Genomic DNA, 23,288 nt, shown 5'->3' on the forward strand with positions numbered 1-23,288 from the left:
TCATTGTTCACAGTGGGAACCAGATCAATATTACAACTTCTCCCTTTCTTTGTTCTGTCATCCCCTTGCTTCCTTCTCCTTATTTCTTATGATTACTTTCAAAATAAATTACCTAAGAAATTCACTCAGACTAGGGGAAACCCAAGGAAATATATTTGTATTCCAACATCCAGAACTTGGAGATTGGTGAGGTGGCTCAGTGGGTAAAGGTGCTTGCTGCCCAGTCTGATAACCTGATTTTGACGTGTGGGACCCACACGCTGGAAGTAGAGAACTGAAGAGTGCCATGGTGCGCATGTGTTTAGACATAAGCAAAAATAAATGAAATGTTACTGTGAACATGGTGCACATGCATACTGTCTTAGGGTTTTACTGCTGTGAATAGTCACCATGACAAAGGCAAGTCTTTTAAAAGACAACTTTTAATTGGGGATGGCTTACAGGTTCAGAGGTTCAGTCCATTATCCTCAAGGCAAGGGCATGGCAGCATCCAGGCAGGCATGGTACAGACGGAGCTGAGAGTTCAACATCCTCATCTGAAGGCTGCTAGTGGGAGGCTCACTTCTAGGAAGCTAGGATGACGTTCTTAAGCCCATACCCACAGTGAGTCACCTACTCCAAAAGAATGTACCTCTGAGTAGTGCCACTTCCTGGGCCGAGCATATACAAACCACCACAATACAGATTTACACAAAAACAAATTAATTAAATGGTATTGTGAATAAGAACTTCTAGGAAAGACTCTGGGTTTTCAGAGACTGATGGGCTATAGGACTGTGGAGAGATTGGAATATTGCAGATTCAGGGCTCAGTTACCTTGAGCTAAGTTCTGGCCCTTCAAAACAGCTATTCCTTGTCTTCGTCCATGTCAGAACTAACATCTTGTGACTCAAATAAAAGCCAGAAGCCATGTTGATGTTCATGGGCCATGCTGTTGCTGAGAACCATGAAGATGTGAGGAGCCTATGCAGCCCTATGAGGCTATGTTGCTGAGGGCCACGTCTGGGTCCATGGTCCTATTGCATCCTGAAGATGTGTTGATGTCCATGACCCATGTTACCACAGAGGGCCATGCAGATGTCCACGGTCAGTGTCACCACTTCAAGCTATATTGATGTCCATGGACCATGGTGCCACAGAGGGCCAAGCTGGAGGTCATGGTCATGCTTCACCTGGGGTTCCATGGTCTATATTACCACCAAAAGCCATGAGGATGTCTATAGTCTATACTGCCACCTGAAACCATGTTGCTGTCCTTGGCCTGTGCTGCCACCCAGGCCTATGATGGTGTCTGCGACCTGTGCTGTCGCAGAGGCCCATGTCAATGTCTGTGGTCTATACTGCTATAGAAGACCATGAAGAGGTCCATGGCATGTGTTGACACCAGAGACTGTGTGGAATTCCACAATCCTATCTGTGTTTCCACTGGCTAAAAGGCAGGTGTTGCAATGATGTTGATGACTATAGACTCATTGTTGAGAAAGAGGGACATAGAAGGCTACTGTGACAACTCCTGTACCCATCCCACCCCACTCTACCCCACTCCCCAAAAATTAACAGCCTAGAAAGGAAACCATCAAAGAGAACTCTTAAAAAATGTGATAAGGATGCTGATGTGTAGCTCTTCACAATTGAAGGTTTCCAGTGTGTGTGTGGGTGGAGAAGGACTGTTTTCTTTAAGGGGTTGGTTACTGGGGGTTTGACCATACTCAGGTGAGTGAAGTCAACATAAATTGAACTATGCCACCTTTTTGCCTTCCTCCTCCTCCTCCTCCTCCTCCTCCTCCTCCTCCTCCTCCTCCTCCTCCTCCTCCTCCTCCTCCTCCTCCTCCTCTTCTTCTTCTTCTTCTTCTTCTTCTTCTTCTTCTTCTTCTTCTTGTTTCTTTGGGGAGAGGGGTGCAAAATCACAAGGATGAGAAGGCAGACACTAGAGTGTGATGGGGTGCACCATGTGAAAGTAAAAAATAACTAATGAAGATAATATGTTGTAAAAAGGAAATATTTAAGGAACTGATGTTAAAGTATAGTCAACATGATACAATGAAATACAATAGGATAAGAAAAGCCATTTTGGAATCTCTTAACAGATTGTTAGCATGCAGCAATGGCCTAGAGAAAAGCTTCCCACTATCTCACTGTAACCATTTCTCTGATGTACTCACCATTGTCGTTTAAACTTGCCTTGGTTTATGATCTTATTTTTCCATAAAAGTATAAAACTTCATGAAACTTTTTCCATATTGGAAAATGGAATTTGGGGAGACCTAAATCTGGCTTGCCAGGCCATAGTCACTTATGTATGTTCCAAGATAACTTTTCATTACTCAGAGGTGAGAAATTTTTGGTGTTGTTGACATTTAAAAAGTATAAAGTATAGAACTTATAATTGGAAAATTGGGTGTTTGATTAGGCGATGATGAATACTTACTACTTCTTTCTCTTTACCTTGGATGTGCCATTTGTTAAGATGAGTTACTTCCTCCTTGATCTCATTTTCCAAAAATGAACAGTTACCCATCAGACTACAGTGATGAGACTGGTCTTTGAACACCTTCCATCTTTTTATAGTCCCATTCCCCTATAGTATCCTGAAAATTTGCCTCATTTTCTGCCTTCAGTAGTCTTTGTAGGATACACACACACACACACACACACACACACACACACACACACACATACACACACACATCATACTCCCCACCCTAAGCTTCAATACTTAGCTGGAGAATACTGAACAGTCATTTTGATAGACAAAAACTCTCTGTAGCAGAGGATGACCTTGCTGGGCATCAAATGGGAGGAGAAGCCCTTGGTCCTGCTAAGGCTGGACCCACCAGTATAGACCAGTATAGGGGAATGTCACAGTGGGGAGGTGGGAAGGGGCAGGTGGTTGGGTAAGGAAATACCCTCATAAAAGAAAGGGAAGGGGGATGGAATAGGGGGTTTATGGATAACATTTGAAATGTAAATAAAAATATCCTATATAAGAAAAAGAAACTCTCAAAATCCATTGACATTCACAACCTCACATTTTTGTAGGACATAAAGATTGAGGGGAAAATGAAATTATGAGAATATGATCTACTATCAGGATGACTAAATGCCTTAGTACGTCAGAGCCAAAGCCAAGGACTTAACACAAAATGCTTTCCATTTCATATTGATTTGGAAAAATGAAATGTGGCACCTGGGCATTGGGCTGTAGATTTCAATCTATTTTGCTTTGTAATTTGAGACCAATTAAAATCTATGATAATGGACATAACCAGGAAGAAAAAGCCTGTTCTTCTTTCAGCAACTAGTAATAATCACTTAGAAACTTTACTGGTGTTTTCACACAATGGTTGCTGTTGGAAAGAAGCAGAAGGGGCTAAAACATGTGTTCTTTTAAGAGGCAGAAGGAGGGCATGTACACAATGTGACGCTGTCTTCTGGCAAGCACCTGCAAAATGTTTCAAGGGCTCATGCCAGGTTCCTATCTTTCGGTATACTTTCTCTATTTAATCCTTGATATATGAAATTCCTTAGGAGGCAGAGACGTTCATTTGAAGTAAGGAAAATTTCTAGTGGGAAAAAGGTCTTCTCCAAAGCACCAGGAATTAAATCTGAATTGGGAGTTGGTGATACAACTCCTCCTTCTGCTGTGCGGTAATTATCTCTGCGAATTCAAGTAGGTACCGTAGCCTCTCTGTGGCTTGATCTTGTTAATAAAGGTTCCCACAAAGATGCTGCCTCTTCACCTGACACCTTGCAGCTGATTAACTCATTGAACTTTAATGATAAAAGAGGGTCTGGAGTGTTGTGGGTCTAGAGCCTAATTACAAGTTAGTCCCTGTTATCCTTAGTCTTCTAAATAGCCATTCCTTGCCCACCCCTTGTGTCAGACCTAATATCCTATGAGGAACAGATACCCACCAGAATGTATTAACTTAGCAAAATTGTAGTTTCTACCAACCAACGATTAAGAGTGACCAGTCAACATTTGAAACCTGTAGCTGGGATTTCTCTGCTTTGTTGTGTCCACCTATTTAATGTTTCCACTGATGTATTTGAATAGCATCTTGGTTTATGGTTTTCTTTGTTCTATTACTAAATAACTTTATAGAACTGCTTCCATGAAGTAACATGGTGTGGTGATAACCTCTGTCCAAGTTCCCAGACTATTGCCACTCATATTTGGCTCCAAAATCAGCTATCCCTTTGCCCCTTTGGGGTAGCAACTGTATTTTGCATCAACAGTTCTTACGTTTGTAAAATAAATTCAGAAAAAAAAGTCTGTAATCTTCTGACAGCTTTAAAATTTGAGTTATCGATGGGAATTTATGCAAATCTGCAAATACAGATGTATTCTGTTTGGAGTGGATTTGATGAGAAGAAAATAAACGAAAGGAGAGAGGAAAGGGCTGTTCTACCAGACCTCAGGGTTTCCCATGACAGGATACTCAGGTTCTTAGTGTCTCAAGCAAAAAGATCGACAAGGTGCATAGTAGTAGTTAAAGTACAAATTTATAAGAGACAAAAGTTAAAAACATAAAGTACTCTCCATAGAATAGGTGGGGACTGTGGTACACTCAATGCTCAAGAACTCCAAGTCCTTTTGTGTGTGTGTGTGCTTTACTAGGTAGAGGGAGAAGCCACTTTCTAGGGATGGGAATGGTATGGCTCCTTATTCCCATGGGCATATTGGATATAATATAACTTTGAATAATCTGTACATGCATGGACTGTATGTTTCTTAATTTTCAGCTTATGTCTACCCATACCTGAGCAATAAGTGAGTATGCACATGAGAAAGTAAATAAGAATTTTCCTCTGATACCAGTCTTCTGAGACAGACTAGCCTTCCTTCAGCTTGTACCTAACACCGGTCTAACTTGGTCTATTCTACTTTTCTTTCCACCTGGATGTATCTGAGCTCAAATTACTCATATGCTGGGAGGTTCTGAGTGTTAAAAGGGAAGAAGCAGATACAGCAATGAATAATTGTATTAGGGTAGCTGCCCCAGCTCTGGCCTCACTCCAAGCTCACCTACCTTAATTGGGGGAGTTTGAAAGGGACTGAAAAACAAAGGAAAGATGAATTGTGCTTCTTTACATTTTTGCCTCTTGAGCATCATGCCAGCTCATTTGTAACATGCACGAAGTGACACAACATGCAGGGAAAGACTCAGAATAGCTTTAAATAGTGGCTTTTCATTGAAAGGCAGAAGTAGGTTCTGATAATGGCTCTGTCTCTGACCACAGAAATTCTCAGAACCTTGATTTATATACCTAGAGAAAGGTGATAAGGATATCTGAATTATGGAGTGTGATCAGATATTAGAAAGCTGGTTATCAGGAGAAAAACGGTAGCTAAGTAGGGTTATATCTTCTATGTGGCGTCATGCCTTTCTGGTGGAAAAGATAAAAGATAAAACTCGTCTCTGTGTACTTGAAAGACAAAGGACACATTCGGTCATGCTAATGCTTTGTCGGTCTCTCCTACAGTTAAGCTACATCATTACAGCTCAGTGCTGTGTTATTTCCAGGATAGCATTCAGCTTTGTCTTTAGAGCAAGCATAGATGCATTGTAGATGTTCTCTGAAAAGTTCTGGTTTGGGAGTCAAGGGGGATTCCGAGGAGGCTTGTCTTTTGGATAAGAGACATTAATTGAGATATTAAGACCACAGAAAGATAGCTTGGGGGGTTGTCTAGTCGAATTCAGGCCCACCTAGGTAAGCGGGGTCCCTTCTTATAGATTTAGAGGAAAAGTAGATATCTACGGCACGTACTTGTTGAGGTACGTGGTACCTGTAGTACATGGATATAATTAGGCTGTCTCAAATTCCAGGACAGCATGGAGAGCAGATTGAGTCTTATAGTCTAGGGAACAAATATGACTTTGGGGAAGCGGGTGAATTTGAAAAGAGAGGCTCATGGAATGCACATTAAGGCCTCATCTAGACCCAACTTACAGGCTTATAGCCCATTAGCCTGGGTTCTGTGTGCAGAATCAGCTGTGAGTTGGGGAGAGCCACAGCTGTAGATAAATGGGACCCGAGCAGCAGCCAGGCTAAATTCTAACATTGCCAATCCTTTTTAAAGATGAACTCAGAACTACATAGATCAAAAACAAAAGAAGTTATGAGTCATTGTCACGTGGCCAATGTTGATGTTATCTATATAATCCAATACCATTATTTTGAAGAATATGATCTGAACTAAAACCTACATTTATTATTAGTATTCATAATGTTGTCAGAATGCCTAATACTTCTTATTCACTTATATTTTGTGATAACCACAGTTAAAAAGAATAACTCAGACTGTACCTTTAGTTACCCATGGAAACTCAGATTTCTCTTTTTACCTAACATGCTTTTTCACTTTGAACATGTATTTGGTAAAAAAAAACCCCTTTTATATTCCTAGTGTTTGCTGAAGGTACTCATGCTTCATGTGAACTGTTGATGCAAAAACTTAACCTTCCCCTCAGAGGAATGAAGGACGGTTTATTGCAGAGTCAGATATAAATAACTGTGGCCCAGTTACATAGCTACATTTTTCTAAATCCCATATTTCAACATGGTAACAGTTTCATAAAGTTTTTGTAGAAACAAAACAAGGAAATTCATACACTAAGGTACCTTTCAAATACATTAGTGGAAGCAGTCGGGTAGGTGAGCTGCAAGGCTACGAAATCTAGGCTCTAGGCCTTAGATGCTGTCTGAGGACGCTCTTAGCCTTCAGGTTGGTGGGAGCTGGTGCTATCTCTATACATTCCAAATGGTTTCAACTAACAGTCACAAGGATGTGAGTGGTGACATTGAAGTTGGTAAGGAATGGCTATCAAGGAGGCTAAAGTCATTCTAACATAAGCGGTAATTATGTGCTGCACAGCAGCAGTCCAACCTCTCAACAAAGAATGAAGTTCTAATCAGTTTTTCAGGCTTGCAAGGGTTCAGGGGAAAGCAGGGTTCTTCCCAGGAATTTTCTCTTCACAGAACAATAGCTTCATTTTTTCCACTTATGTTTTCTAGTATTTAGAACTTCCTGAGCACAGAATAGAAGCATCCGAACAAATGTTGCTAAATATATAGTTTAATATTGGAAAGGAAAGCTTCTTAATTCTTTAGATCCATGAATCCCAGTCTTTCTAGTGATTGAGGTCATAACTACAACTTCCAGACCAAGAGTAGTTGGAGAATGATAGTAACCTTGAGGACATTGGACTTTGAAACCTTAAAGAATTTTAGAGTAGTTTGGATCAGGCATGGAAACCATTTAAGTAGAAGATTTTGTGAGTTTTCAGCTTGGGGTATCCAACCAAATACATTCCTCCTATTTTCCTGTACAGTGTTGGGGGTAATATTCTAATGTCCTATAGCAATTTCTTGCAACATTACGGCTTGAGGTACATATTACATATGCCTGCTATAATAAGATAATGTGGTAAAATATGCAGTTTTTATTTGGCATTGTTGTTCATATGGGGTCTCGAGCCCCTTCAAGCTCTTCCAGTTCTTTCTCTGATTCCTTCAACGGAGGTCCTGTTCTCAGTTCAGTGCTTTGCTGCTGGCATTCGCCTCTGTATTTGCTGTATTCTGGCTGTGTCTCTCAGGAGAGATCTACATCCGGCTCCTGTCTGCCTGCACTTCTTTGCTTCATCCATCTTGTCTAATTGGGTGGCTGTATATGTATGGGCCACATGTGGGGCAGGCTCTGAATGGGTGTTCCTTCAGTCTATGTTTTAATCTTTGCCTCTCTCTTCCCTGCCAAGGATATTCTTGTTCCCCTTTTTTTTTTTTTTTTTTTTTTTTTTTTTTTTTTTTTTTTTGGAGCTGGGGACCGAACCCAGGGCCTTGCGCTTTTGCTAGGCAAGCGCTCTACCACTGAGCTAAATCCCCAACCCTCTTGTTCCCCTTTTAAAGAAGGAGTGAAGCATTCACATTTTGATCCTCCGTCTTGAGTTTCATTTGTTCTAGGCATCTAGGGTAATTCAAGCATTTGGGCTAATATCCACTTATCAATGAGTGCATACCATGTGTGTTTTTCTGTGATTGGGTTACCTCACTCAGGATGATATTTTCCAGTTCCAACCATTTGCCTATGAACAGTTTTTTAAAAAATCTTCCTTGCTATGTTTATCAGTCTTCAATGCAGCTTAGTAAAATAATAGGTAATTTGTGGTTTTTATTTAAAAAATGTATCTAGTGTCTATGAATATCCTTTTCCTATATGAAATTTTATACAATTACACTTCAGGACTGAGGAGATGGTTCAATGGCTTAAAGCACTGGTTGTTCTTCTAGAAGATTGAGGATTGATTCGGCGAACCCATGTTGCAGCTCATAACTCTGAGTAACTACAGTTCTGGGAGATCTGAAAGACTCTTCTGGCCTCTGCAGGTGCCAGACATCCATGTGATGTGCAGTCAAAACACTGTGTACATAAAACAAAACAAAACCGCTTTTGTAATAGTAAATGTCTTGAAACACTAGAACCTAGGCCCATTCAGGGGGTTACAGCTAGGCATGAAAAGGAAACGAGTTGTAACATCCATGCAATACTGCTTTATACAGGGGGAAAAAAGTCATTTATCACAGAAAAAAAAGTATAGGCTGTTTACTTCTTGTTTCAGGACAAAACTACCTAGCTCTTATTTAATTACCTTGGGGTGCTTTTATTCTCAGAAACAATAGCACTATAATGGATGTGCTACCAAGGAAAGACCAGACTTGTTCTATACTGTAGAGGAGCTTTGAAATGTTTAGTAAGTAGGAAGTTCCTGGGAATAAAAAAAAAGAAAAATGGTCCAGGAGCTGACTGCTATAGGCCGTGGTCTTCAGCCTCCTTTATGCTGTTTAGTAAAAGTTAAATAAAAAAAAATGAATTGTGAAAGGAAGCAGAAACAGCATGGCAGGGGACAGAAGAAATGCCTGGGTGTGTGGAAACAATCTAAAGTATTTCTGCCTTGCAGCTCCAAAGTCTTTACTTTGGCTTTCATACTTGGGCTGTGAGGGATTCTAGACGTGAGCTCATCCCAGTGTGAGCATTTTGACACTAGACACTCTGCTTTATAAAGCTGTTACCAGTTCAATAAATCATGACCGGACACGTCATCTTTGGTAGGATAAATTGTTGAGATATCAGTCTGTGTTTGGGATTAGTGGATATAAAAGATCAGATAGACTAGCCACCAAATCAGGGGAAGACGAGAGATTCTTGAATGTGAGAATGGGAGAATGGGATAGACTCTATCTTTCTTAATGCTACCACCCTTTAATACAGCTTCTCACGTGTTGGTGGGCCCCAAACATAAAATTATTCTATAGCTACTTCATAACTGTAATTTTGCTCCTGATGTAAATTGCAGTGAAATATCTGAAATGTGATCCTCAAAGGGGTCTTGACTCCATGGGATAGAAGATGGCGGGTCACAAGATAACACAGTTCAGCATCCCAAAGTTTGGCACCTTTCCAAAGGCAGGATTTGGGGAGTAGATGGCATATCTAGACCCTGGTGTCCATGGGTAAAAGATTTGAAGGTGATCTTTTTCCTAGGCTCACTTCTGTAGGGCAAAGGTCCCACCTGAAGTAGCCTTTCTTTCACAATGGAACCCAAAGACACAGCCTGAGTATGAGGGAGGGATGTAGATGCTTCTCATGGCTGCGAGTGAATCTCTTCTTCATTTGACAATGTGAGGACTTCCGTTAGGTTAGCACACATGTGTCATAATAAAGAACCAAAAACTGGTATTTTAAACTGGAGAAATCCATTTGTTGTTGTTGTTGTTGTTGTAGTTTTAGAGGCTTAAAGTTTGAGAGAAAAGCATCAAGAGGAACGTTGGTTTCAGCTGAGAACTGTGAGGAAGAAGCTATTGCATGCCTCCTCTCTCCAGGTTTCACTGGCCAAGTCAACCTATGAAACCAGGCTTTCAGTTAACAGAGTTGTAAACTCCTTGCAGAGAACACACTGTCCCATGGGCTATGGCATGGAGTGGAAGAGGTAGTAAGTAAATAACAGTTGGAGATAACTAACAATAACACATCTCCCAGTATCCCCCATCCCAAAGTTCCAATTGTTTTTATTGTTGTATGTATGATATGCAAATACTACAGAAACACCGTAATCGTGGAATAAAGTCTGCGACTGTAAGGATGTTGGCCAGTTTTCACTGGTAATGGTATTTTTAACAGGAAAAAGGGACTACGGATATTGAAAAACAGATAAGCTTGCCACATTTTTGTCTTCTTCATTCATTCTAAACTTGAATTCTCTTCTGAATTCCCCAAATTTTCCAAGATTAGAGTACCTGGTAAATGTATGTTCTCCAATTTGAGTATTGAAAACAATTGTTGCCTGCTGCAAATGTCTACTGTTACTGCACTACGTAGCATCTAGGGTCAGTAGAAACTTAGGACTAAGTTCTCAGTTTTTTCCATGCAGGCTATAGAAGTATAATGAAGACTTTGAACACAACTACATACATATACATTATCCATTACATTTTTAGATAACTCTTTACTATCTAATTCTTCAAGATTTACAATTAGGTCATCTTTTAGCTCTAGAGAATGAAATCCAATTCCCTTTAGTGACTATAGAATATGAAAGGAAAAGATAAATTTTATGGCATATAGTTTTTGAACAAGTCCTTTTAAAGGGAGATAAATCAGATGCAGTGACAAAGTCTTGTGTGTAAGTTGTAGCTGCCATTCCTTTCTGAGATCTGAGAGAGTAGGAGGAAGAATCACATAACACCCTCATGTGTTACAGTGACAAGACTTCCAGGGTGACAACTGGATCTTCCTTACAATGTATATATTAAGAACATCTATCTTGGTAATAACTTCCCCTAGATGAACAAATGTGACAGATTTCACCTATGTAGAGCTAAGAAATGCACTCATGTATTTCTCATAAAATATGCTCTTCTTCACACTCATGGCATAAGGCAGTATGTGACAATTACTTGTCACTTCGAGTGAAAGATCTACATCACATGCTCTTGCATAGATGACTTCCATGTTCTCTTTGGGATTGGTGAGTTAGGAGCAAACACTCAAGTTTCCATGCTCTGCTATATGTGATGTAATCCTTCAACAAGCTTTACAGTCCCCAGCTGCCACTTGTACCTCTGAGAACCATGATTCTTAATTACAAGAAACCAATTTTGATGAAGATTGAAAGTGACAGAGACTTCTGTGGAGGAAGTCATCTGTCAGAATATCAGCTGTCCCCCGTTCTTCTGAGTTTGGGAGAAGATTTTGGAAACAAAGTCCTAATTTTATACTATTGATTCTTAGGAGACTAACTAGCAGTGACTTACAGGGAACTTGTGACATTTCTGCCCAATCATTTTAAAAATCAGTCCTAATGCAAGAGAAATCACTTGGCTCTTTTTTTTTCTTTTTTAAACCTAGGAACCTTTCCAGCAGAAGAAAGCTCACCCTACGTGGAAGTCAGCCAGTGTCTGCCTGTTGATGTATCTTGGTCATTGTTGGACAAAGTTTTAAAAATTATTCTGTTCCTTGCTTGAAGACTAACACAGGGCAAGTCCCATCACTTTTTGGATCTGAATTGGGGGTTTCTACTCCATCTTGTGCTATTTAATTCCTAAATAAAAGACATAAAACCTATATATTTGTAGTAAGCTTTAAAGTACTAGGACGTGGAAGATAAGAACCTTCTATGCTATTCTGTCTAATCCCCTGTCAATAACTCCAAGGCATTACTTGCCATGTTCTGCCTGGGCTGCTCCTATTCCTGTTGGCATGCGCTCATGATCTATCTCGCCTTTCTTCCTTCTCCCTCTTCCTCTCCTCGTGGTCTCTCCTTATGCCCCAAGCCCAGGAACTGAAGCCCTCCTACCTCTCTTCTGCCTAGATATAGGGTTTAGGCATCTTTATGAACCAATGGCTTTAAATTAAGGAGCAAGGTTTACCCAACAATGGCTGGTAAATGTGAGAATTCACTCAAAGGCACTTACGTACCTTGAGGTACAGAATTTAGCATTAAAATGTATAGCAACACATCAAACCCCAACATCTATTAATAAGAATACCAGTACTTGTGTTGTTAAATAGCTCATTTACTTCTTGTGTTTTATTTTGTTGTTTTAAATTTATTTATTTATTTATTTATTTATTTATTTATTTATTTATTTATTTATTTATTTGAACTAAATCTGACTATACACCAAACTCATAGAGATCCATCTGTCTCTATCTTCTAAGGGCTGGACTTACAGACATGTTCTCCCATGCCTTGAATTCATTTTTATTTTAAATCAGCATTTTGTAGCTCTCCCAGGGCCATGGAGACTAGATATGCCAATAAGAGCTTCCGCTTGGTGAGTATTAAGCACACCCATTCTGAACATATTACCTTTACTTCGTCATGAGGAAAACTGACACTGATGTATCCATGCTACAGACAAGAAAATCTTCTTTTGAGTTCGAGTAACTTTTCCAAGTTCAATAAAGTAGACAGCTTAGTGTTTAAATTCAGACTACGATAGCTTGCATTTGGGAGCTGATGTTCTTAACTACTGTGCTCTATGGCGAAGATACAAAGCTATAATCCTGCTTGCTTATGGAACACAGACCAGGAAATGAGCAACGAAAGTAAATGGACCTGCAAAATATTCAGCCATCGCAGAGGCACGAGCTTGCTGTCGTTTCTTGGAAAAGAATTTGCTTTAAAATCTAAGATCGTGACTCCCATCTCAAGTGTTTGAAGTTTTGCCGATTTCAAAGGCATTGGCAAGAGAGGCACATACACATACTGTAATTTTGAAAATGTCAATATTTATCAAACATCAGTCTTTCTGTATGAAAATGCAGAGTGACATGTTGCTATAGTAACAGAAATCTTACTACCGGCATGCTATTGAAATATTTCACATGTGCCACCGTTTATATTAAAAGATGATTGGGTTATTTTAAAGATTCTGATTTCTTTAATGACTGATATTATCACGAATATGCTTGACAGAAAATAAGCTCATATTATTTCCATTAATCAAGTGATCCATTTAATAAAAACCGAAACATAAATTTTATGAGTACATCCCAGGAAGATGTGATGTGTGAATGGTGCTGTAAGAGTGCCAATAAATCAAAAGGGAACAAACGAGAATGGTTTGTTCTTAATGGCTTGAAGTTTGGGTCAGATAAATGAAACTGGAACGTTTGGAAACAGTAGCATAGCACAGCCTCGAAGACCTGCATGGCATCGTAGCTTTTGTATCTGCGGTGTGCTATTAACTTGAAAGCAAAAATGGCTTGTGTAAACCATTGCCCTTTGTTAATTAGACAACTCACAGACTTTGAACATGATTCATTAACTGCTGATATTGCCCCGAGGACAAATGTTTGTGATCTCCTGGGGCTGGTAGAGATAAAGAAGGAAAAACAACGAGGACAGGAAAGTGCTTATTTCTCAGTTTTAGAATAGCCAATTATTTCAAGTAGAGATCTATCATTAATAGGGTCACTTAAAATAGAAGAAGTGGGAAAAGGAGAAGAAAACATCTCAGTTTCAGGCCTGGAATCTTATGACAATTATCACAAAGTAGCAATCTGTCATTTTCATGGTGGTTGGAAGCCAGTGGGTTGCAAGCCTCCTCCTATGTTTGGAGAAAAATAGGAATGTACCATTAACTTCTGTATTGCTAGAGAGGGGGGAGGTCTGCTTTCAAGCAAAGCCTATCAGCTCTTAATAAGGAATCCCTCGAAGTTCTTGACAGCATGAGACTATATGGATTAAAAGGGGAAATTCTTTATGTGTTTAAATATTTAGAAATTTGGTTTCATAGTTTAGTGATCATAAGCAGCATCTTCTTTGGACTCAGGCTTGTTTTCTTCCTCTAGTATATATTGATAGTCACCTTCATGGTTGTGGTGTTACAGTGAGTGATCTCTCTCCCCATTGTCCATTTATTTTCTCTGTGTTGAGTTTGAGTAAGTCATCAAGGGTCCTAGATGATGAGACAGATTTCCTGGGGCCATTAACAGACTTCTTTTTCTGAGGCTCTGGTTTCGGCATCCACTGCAGCCTGGTAGAGAAATTGTGTTTTTATTATTCTGCACATGTACAAAGCACAAGGCCCAGCCTGCTGTCCTCTGCTCTTCCAGCTCTTATGTGGTCTCTGTGAGTGGAAAACAAAATGCATAGAGACAGTAGGCAAGAGCCGGGCTTTTGCTACTCTAGATATCAACAGACTTCAACATGCACAAGGTGATGTCAAAGAAGAAATAGCACTGAGGCACTTTGAAAAATGCTATATTTAAGGATCGTAAGTCTTATTTTATTATGGTATCTGTATGTGTGCATATCTGTATTCTGTAGGTATACATGTTTCTGTGTGTAAATGAAGGTGCACATGTGCCATAACACATCTATGGAGGTCAGAGGACAATCACATCTTCCACTTAATTTAAGACAACATCTTAGGATTCTACTACTGTGAAGAGACACCATGACCAAGACAACTCTCAAAAGCACAACACTTAATTGGAGCTGGCTTACAGGGTCAGAAGCTCAGTCCATTATCATGGAGGCGGTAGCATAGCAGCACGGTGCAGGAAGAGATGAGAGTTCTACACCTTCATCTGAAGGCTGTTAGGAGAAGACTGACTTCCAAGCAGCTAGGGCAAGGGCCCATTCCCACAGTGACACACTCCCTTCAACAAAACCACACCTATTCCAACAAGGCCTCCAAATAATGCCATTCTCTGGGCCAAGAATATTCAAACTACCATAGAGAGAGAGGATCTTTTGTTCATCATTTTATGTAACCTGTGGGCTCTCAGGGATTCTCCAGTTTCTGCCTCCCATTTCTTCATAAGAGTTCAGGGAATACAGGCACTTGCTACTGTATTGGACTTAACATGCATTCTGGTGATTTGAACTCAGGTCTCCATGCTTGTGCAGCAAGTACTTTACTTACTGAGTTGTCTCTCAAGCCTAGGATTCTGGATATTATTGTTGTTATATTTCTTTCTCTGCTAGTTTAAATTCTCCAAAGTTTCTCTAAAACTGTAAAAGGAGTCAGACTGTATTTCTGCTTCCGATATATCTTCCTTTCCTCCTTTGTACTCTTCTCATGATGCCTCTAATGATAAGGTCAGGTAAATCCTGTGTGGTCATTCTAGGCACAGCTACTCCTTTTTCTTTCTTTCTTTTTTAATTACTTATCCATTCATTTACATCTCAAATGATATTCCCCTTCCCAGTTACCCCTTCCCCCTCCTTTCCTTCCTCTCCTCCCCCTTCCTCCTCCCTCTCCTCCTCCCTTTTGCCTATATGAGGGTACTCCCCCACCCACCCACCCTATCCTGCCACCACTCCAGCATCCCTCTACACTGGGCATCAAACCTCCCTAGGAACAAAGGCCTCCCCTCCCATTGCTGTCAGGCAAGGCCATTCTCTTCTACATACATATCTGGAGCCATGGATCCCTCCAGGTACACTCCTTGGTTGGTGGTCTAGTCTCTGTGAGAACTGGGTGGTCAGGCCAGCCTATGTGGTTCTTCCAATAGTGTTGCAATCCCCCTCTGCTCCTCCACTTCTTCTGACAGCTCCCCCACCAGGTACCCTGAACTCAGTCTGATGGTTGACTCCAAGCATCCACATCTGCATTGGTCAGTTTGTGACTGGATCTCCCAAGGAACTGTCACATTAGGTTCCTGTCTGCAGGTGCCTCTTGACCATGGTAACAGTGTTGGGTTTGGTGTCTGCAGACATAATGGATCCCCAGGTAGGGCAGTCCCCTGTTGGCCCTTCCTTCCATCTCTAGTCCAGTTTTTGTCCCTGTTCTTCCTTTGGTCAGGAACATTTCTGGGTTAAAAACTTTGAGGTGGGTGGGTGGCCCCATTCCTCGACCAGGGGCTGTGCCTATCTACTGGAGGTGTCTTCAACAGGTTCTATCTCCCCCTTCCCTGCACATTTTGGCTAATGTCATCTCCATTGGGTCCTGAGAGCCTCATGTTTCCCTGATGGCTGGCACCTTCCAGTGGCTATCCCCAGCTCCTCATCCCCCCCAACCCCCTGCTACATATTTTTGTTTGATTTCCTGACCCTCGGTACTTCTCTCACATCTCCAGTTCCTGGTACTGCCCTACCTTATTTCCTGCCTCTTCTCCCTCCCACCCTGGTCCCCCTCTCCCTCCACCTCTCACAATTATCCTGCTCCCCCTTCAATGCAGGCCTGAAGCATCCACACCTTGGTCTTCTTTCCTTCTTCACTCCATATTGTCTGTGGGTTGTATCATGGGTATTGCGAGCTTTTTGGCTAAAATTCATTTACTAGTGAGTACATACAATGTGTGTTCTTTTGTGTCTGGCTTACCTCACTCAGGATGATATTTTCTGGTTCCATCCATTTGCCTGTGAATTTCATGAAGTCGCTGTCTATAATTGTTGTGTAGTACTCCACTGTGTACATGTACCACATTTTCTGTATCTATTTTTCTGTTAAGGGACATTGGGATTGTTCCCAGTTTCTGGCTATTATAAAAAAACGTTGCTATAAACATACATAGTGGAGCATGTGCCCTTGTTATATGTCAGAGCATCTTTTGGGTATATGCCCTGGAGCTGTATAGCTGGGTCCTCAGGTAGAACCATTTCCAATTTTCTCAGGAACTGCCACACTGATTTCCAAAGTGGTTTCACCAAGCTTGTAGTCCTACCAGCAATGGAGGAATGTTCCTCTTTCTGCACATCCTCGACAACATTTGCTGTCACCTGCATTTTTGATTCTAGTCATTCTGATTGGTGTGAGGTAGAATCTCAGGGTCATTTTTGATTTGCACTTCCCTGATGACTAAGGATATTGAACATTTAAATACTTCTCAGTCATTTGAAATTCTTCAGTTGAGAATTCTCTATTTAGCTCTGTACTCCACTTTTTAATAGGGTTATTTGGTTCTCTGGGGTCTAACTTCTTCATTTCTTTGTATATTTTGGATATTAGCCCTCTAACAGATGTAGGGTGGGTAAATAACTTTTCCCAATCTGTTGGTTGCCATTTTGTCCTATTGACAGTGTCCTTTGCTTAATAGAGCACTTCAATTTTATGACGTTCCATTTGTTGATTGTTGATCTTAAAGCATAAGCCATTGGTGTTCTGCTCAGGAAGTTTTCCCCTGTGGGCAGAGCTAGTTCATGCTTATCTTCCAAGCTCATCTTCTCCCCAAACCATAAGCAAAATCATGATAAAACATTTGAGGTCACTTAAATTTGTATGTATCTGTGTGTGTGTGTGTGTGTGTGTGTGTGTGTGTGTGTGTGTGTGTGTGTGTGTGTGTGTGTGTATGCAGGCCAGAGGTAGACTTTGGATGTTTTCTTCACTCTTCACCTTAGTTTTTGAAACAGGATCTCTCATTGAACTATGAGATCACTGGTGGAGGTACACTGACGCAAGCAAGCAGAATCCTTCTCTTTTTGTCTCCCCAGTGCTGGGATTACAGGTATACACTGTTGTGTTAGGCTTTTTATGAGGATCTGGGAATCAAACTCAAGTCCTCATGCTTGTTTGACAACCTGTTAACTAATTCCCAGTTTTTTGTCTAAAGCTTTCTCATTATCCCTGTGCTCAAAGTTTGCATTTAAACCACAATTAGAGTACCCTGACCCTCAAAGTCTGCAACCTGAATTCAATAGCACAACTTTGTGTTATTTATTTCTTCCAAAGTATGTACTAGGGGGTGGTTGTTTCCCTTTTGGAAACGTGTGTGTGTGTGTGTGTGTGTGTGTGTGTGTGTGTGTGTGTGTCTTTTTGTACTGAATTAAACTTGTGGTCCTTTTGTTCTAGTTGGTGGCATTTCATGGTAGTTGACAGACAATAAAAGTAAGAAACACTTTTTAAATGAAAGTCACAGTCCATGTTCAGATTATCTTTGTTGGATGTGAGTGAGTTTTTAGCTAATAGTCTCTGTGCATTAGATATTTAATGACCATCACTGTTAGAACTTTAAATGTCTTAGATCTGGGTGAGCTGTTTGAATTTTGTTAGATGACGCTTCATGGTAATAAGGCATATTTTTGTAAGCAAGGTCTAGCTTTTTATTTAAAATGATCTTCTGTCACCAGTAGGGTAGGAGTGAGGGAATGGGGCTATTCTACCAACACCACTGTATGTTAGGTAAGCATACAGTAGACACTTGAATGTTTAGAAAGAACAGTTATACAAATGGTTAGAAAGAAACCTTGTTTATAGTTGAACTTTTGGTATTTTTGTCTATTTCTCTAAAACTGACACACACATCCTCGTCTTTAGTCAAGTGAATGAATGCATGAGTGAATTAAGAATATGAAAACAAAAAATAAGTTGATATACTGCCAAATGGTGTTGCTTTTCTTCCTCACATGGTTTTTCCAGGAAAACATTTTGCTATTACCAGGAAAAGTAAATGACCATGGAGACTGTTTAAATGCTTCTCAGAGGGCACTGGAATTATTTCTAAATATAGTAAAATTTCCCATCATCTTGATACCCCTCCTCTTTCTTCTTTAGGAAACTTTCTTTTTGTCTTTGGTGGTGAGTGTCTGTAGCATTCTATAAAGCATAGTACCTTCATAGTGCAGGTCAAACACTTATTGTCTCTTGGCTCAAGTAGCAAATAGATCTTTGGAAGGTGTTATGAAGAGTTCCTTTCTGTGGTTCGTTTAGAGAATAAACAGAGTCCTGAGGAATGAATTCAATGTCTGGCATAACAGAGATCTTGGGGTTCTAGCTATGGAGACATTTTACATTATTTATGAGTTGTCTTTTCCAGCAATCCACTCAACTTTTCTTCCTTAATTTATTAATTTATCCCTTAATTGATGAGTCCCAGATTAGATCATGTTTATGAGAAAGAACAAAACAAAATAAACCAAGAGGACCCCTAAACCAAAACTATTTGCCACTGTACCACTGTAAAAGATATACACTGGGTAGTGATTTTCTGAATGCTTGTCTTACCTTCCACCACACATTCAGCCGAAGATTTAGCTGAACAAAATCCCAGCTTTAGGTGGCTTAAACAGGGAGGACATTTATTCTCACATAGCAGAAATAGTGCTGCTTGTATTTCTACATACCAGTTGCTCGACCCAGGAGCCTTCTGTCTTTCCGCTTTCAGGGATATCAGCTGCATCCCTACACTGTAAACGGACACATCTCACTTCATATCTAGTGAAAGAAGAAAACTTTCAAGCCAATTAAAACACCAGTTTCTTCTATACAGTCCTTTGTATTGATTGAAGATCCATGCTTGCTTGTTCTTGGCTAGCTTGTCATCTGAGTACCTTAGAGGTTGGAATAGGAATTATCTACCCCCTGGTTATCTGGGGGTAGAACCCACAATGTCTACTTAGGTTATAATTCACTTATTCATTTTGCAGTGAAGAGGAGCTAGAAATCTACTTTGAGGTTTGTGTGGACTCTTTTATGCAGTTAGGTGTTACACTTGTGTGCCGGTTTTCTTTTTCATTCCTGTGATAAACACTGTGACCAAAAGCAGCTTAGAAGAGGAAAGGGGGGCTGGAGAGATGGCTCAGTGGTTAAGAGCCCCGACTGTTCTTCCAGAGGTCCTGAGTTCAATTCCCAGCAACCACATGGTGGCTCACAACCATCTGTAAAGAGATCTGATGCCCTCTTCTGTTGTATCTGAAGACAGCTACAGTGTACTTATATATAATAAATGAATAAATCTTTAAAAAAAAAGAAGAGGAAAAGGTTTATTTTAGCTTACACTTTCAGGTCATAGTCCATTACTAAAGGAAGTCAAGGTAGGGACTAAAGCAGAAACCATGAAAAAAAAATGCTGTTTTCTGGCTTGCTACCTGGCTCATGCTGAGTTAGATTTTTGTATACATCTCCATGCATAGGGATGTTGTCACCCACAGTGGGGTGGGCCTTTCCACATCAATCATCAGTCAAGACAATGCCCATTAGATATGTCCACAGGTTAATATGATCAAGGTAGTTCTTCACTTGTGAGTTCCTGTTCCCTGACTAATACAAACCAGTATAGCATGCTATTGTAAGTGTGATACTCCGGGAACCTGGTTTCAAGTTGATATTAGATAGACATCACCTTTCATGCATTTCAATTTATCCTTAATTTTCTTTAAATCCTTAAATTTATTTATTTATGTAAATTGACAAATGAAATGTTTATTTCTATCATGTACAACACCATTCCATTCTTGACATCAAGTGGAAAAATCTAGATAAAGCAAACAGCTCAGTCCTTGCTTTCTAGGAACTTAGAATTTATATGAGAAGGAAGTATACATGCCTGGATAAGTGAATTATAATGCAAGGAAAAACACTCAGATGCAAAAGAAATCATGAAAATTAGAAACTAAGTACTGCACATGTGGTGTTATAGGTAGTGTGTTAGGTTCTTTCTGTATATGATCGCAGTTAACGGTTGCAACAGCCCTATTAGCTAAATGGTGTTATTTCAATTTGATAAAGAAGAAAATCACAGAATAGAAGAATTAAATCCCAGTCAGATGACTCTGAGGTGACATTTGAAACCAGAGCTCTGTCTTCAACCCTTGTGCCCATTCCACTACCTCATGCTGTAGGTAATAAGTGAAATCAAAACTCAGAATTCCCAAACAAGAAAATCTCTTCTACTAACTTAGGTCCTGTGCATGTGTGTGAGGTGGTGGTGGTGATGGTAGCCACAGGACAATGATAAACGTTTGTCACACAGTAAGTTCTGGGGAAGCAGCTTACAACGTAGTTTGAGGGCTGAGGTTGTAGATGGAGTTTGGTGATAGAGCAGAGCTTAGCATTCAGAAGAGCCTGGGTAAACTCAGTCCAGAGGTGGGAAACATTGGGAAAGGAGTGTGAACACACCTTCAGTTGAGCCTGAAATGCTGGACACCCACTGCACTAGCACTGAAAAGATGAAGAACAGGAAAAAGTCACCAGAAGAAGAAGAAGTTCAACTGTGATGTCTGGTCTAAGTCTAGCCTAGGAGTGCCAGCCGGACAGGGAGTGATGGAGTGGTTATTACCTAGCACGGTGTTCAGCACACTGGTCTGAGTATCATGGGCAATTGAACACTACTTGACCTACCTTTTGGTCATAGGTTACCCTGAGAAGAACATGGCCTCTGTTTCCTGACTGCTGCTGTGGCAGGCATTATAGAACTGGACAGCAGAAGGTTACCAGTGGTCCTTGTTCTCTGTATCAGGGAAATAAGGACTTTCTTAAAGGGGCTCTGGGCCATGCCTTTCTGTGCCTGCTGTAGTGGTGCCAATGGCAGATTTTGTTTGTTTTCTGGTTCCGGCCATATTCTAGTTTATGAGTGGCAGTGGTAATAAAGGTGGTGACTAGGGCCCTGTTTGAGTGAAATGGATAAGGGCCTGGGAAATATAAGCCTACAAATGTTTGTTTCTATGCCTGTTAAAATGCTTACAGAAGGGTACTTTTCAGCCTGGCTTCATTGCTTTCAATATAGAAAAACAAATTTGTAAGTGGACCACATCTTGTCTGAAGACAGGAGCCATGATTCCTTATCACAGTAGTGAGATTAGGCCAAAATAGGTCACCCCATTCCCTTCTTTCTAAGAAGTTTGCAGGTTTCTAAGGTCGGGCTCTGCTGAGGTAATTACTGAGTGGTTCACAGAAGACTTCTCCAGGTCAGAAGTTTACTCTTCTCATTTAGAAGTCCTGTCTTATTTCCTGACTCATCTGTAGTGGCATTGGTTACCAAAGTGACCTTGGGATGTAATCTCTTGCACAGAGCCTGCATGCATCTCTGTGCAACAACAAAGAAACATGGTGGAATTCAAATTACACTAATGCCCTAATAAAACAGGCTTAGAGAAGCATAGGTTCTTTTTTTTTCCAGACAGATATCCTAATAACATTTTAGGTTGACCGGTAATGGTCAGAGTGTCTTTTGTATCATTTCATAACTCTCTAAGATGCTGGGTAAGTTTGAGTGAGAAGGTAAACCAAGGAGTATTTGTGAGAAAGCATTATGTACCTATGAGAGAATTCTCCCATCTGGTAGTGTAGTTACCAATGGAATCTGCCCTCCCCTCCACCCTTGTTGTTCTAGAATGTATTGTTATCCTTCTTAGAGGCCAGTCAAGCTCTTGAGCTTGCCAGGTTGGTGTGAGAGGTCTTTGTCCACCCTATCTGGGCCTCCAGGCCTGAAGCCACATACAAACTCAGCTGGAAGCAGGGTGGGCTATCTTTTGGCAGGTTTCCACATCAGGGGCATTGGAGTAAAAATTGGAGGGGCTGTCGTAAGGCAGCTCCAATGGCTTTCTTAAATGTGCTAACTTAAATTTATTTAATTCTAGGGATTCTCTGAGCACCCATAACTATATTTCAAATGGTGATTTCTGTAAATTAGAAATGCCATTTTGCTTCAGCTCAGGAATTTCAATGAACTAATTATTCAGAACCAAATGTAATTAAGTACCTTCTTTTTCCCCTTCAGGAAGTGTGTGTTCTTCGGGTCTTCAAGGAAACAGGATATTGCCAGTGGATTGGCTGAGCAGAGTTAATAGATGTAGTTGTCAGAACCCATTGCTAACTTGCCTTCTAAGCCTTTCAAGGAGGTACATAATAATATTTAATGTCTGGTCTTGAAGTCAAACTTCAGTTTTCTAGTTTGGTAAATACCTTTGTTTTATTTTTCAAAGTATTCTCAGCTTGGTAGCTTTCTTTGGATGGATCGTTTCAGTTCTTCTCTCCTTGTTCTTATTTCCTCTCGGTGCTATGACTTGTGTGTGTATCAATCTGAACAGATACACAGTGTTTTAAATATCCACCTCTCACTACAGAACAGACAACATAATTTATGAAATAGGGGTCAAAATTCTGCCTGTGATATAGGAACTTCTGGGAGTTTCTAGAAGAGTGGGGAATGTGAATAATTAGACATTCTTCTTGTCATATTTAGAGACTCAATTGTATTGAGAGAACAAAAACAAACTCAGGTTCCTGCATCCTAGGTGACTGAATCCTGGTACCACTACTTAATATTGTAGGACCTCAGATAGGTCAATTTGGATCTGTAGTTTTCCCACCTGTAAAATAGGGGGACTGCATTCTTTTCTTCCCTGACTTATCATATAAAGACAATCTATATAAAGTGAGGATTAGAAAGTGCTCACTACATGAGGGTTTTGTCACCATTTATCTGGAGTCTGACTGTTAGCATCAGGTACATCTGTGGACAGCTAGAAGTGTCTGTACAGCCAGCTCCAGCACCCAGTGATAAGACTCTAGGCGACAGGGCTGAGCCTGTGTCTGTCACCATGGTACCTGCAGCA

Source organism: Rattus rattus, chromosome 6, assembly GCF_011064425.1.
Source record: "Rattus rattus isolate New Zealand chromosome 6, Rrattus_CSIRO_v1, whole genome shotgun sequence".
NCBI classification, from domain to species: Eukaryota; Metazoa; Chordata; class Mammalia; order Rodentia; family Muridae; genus Rattus; species Rattus rattus.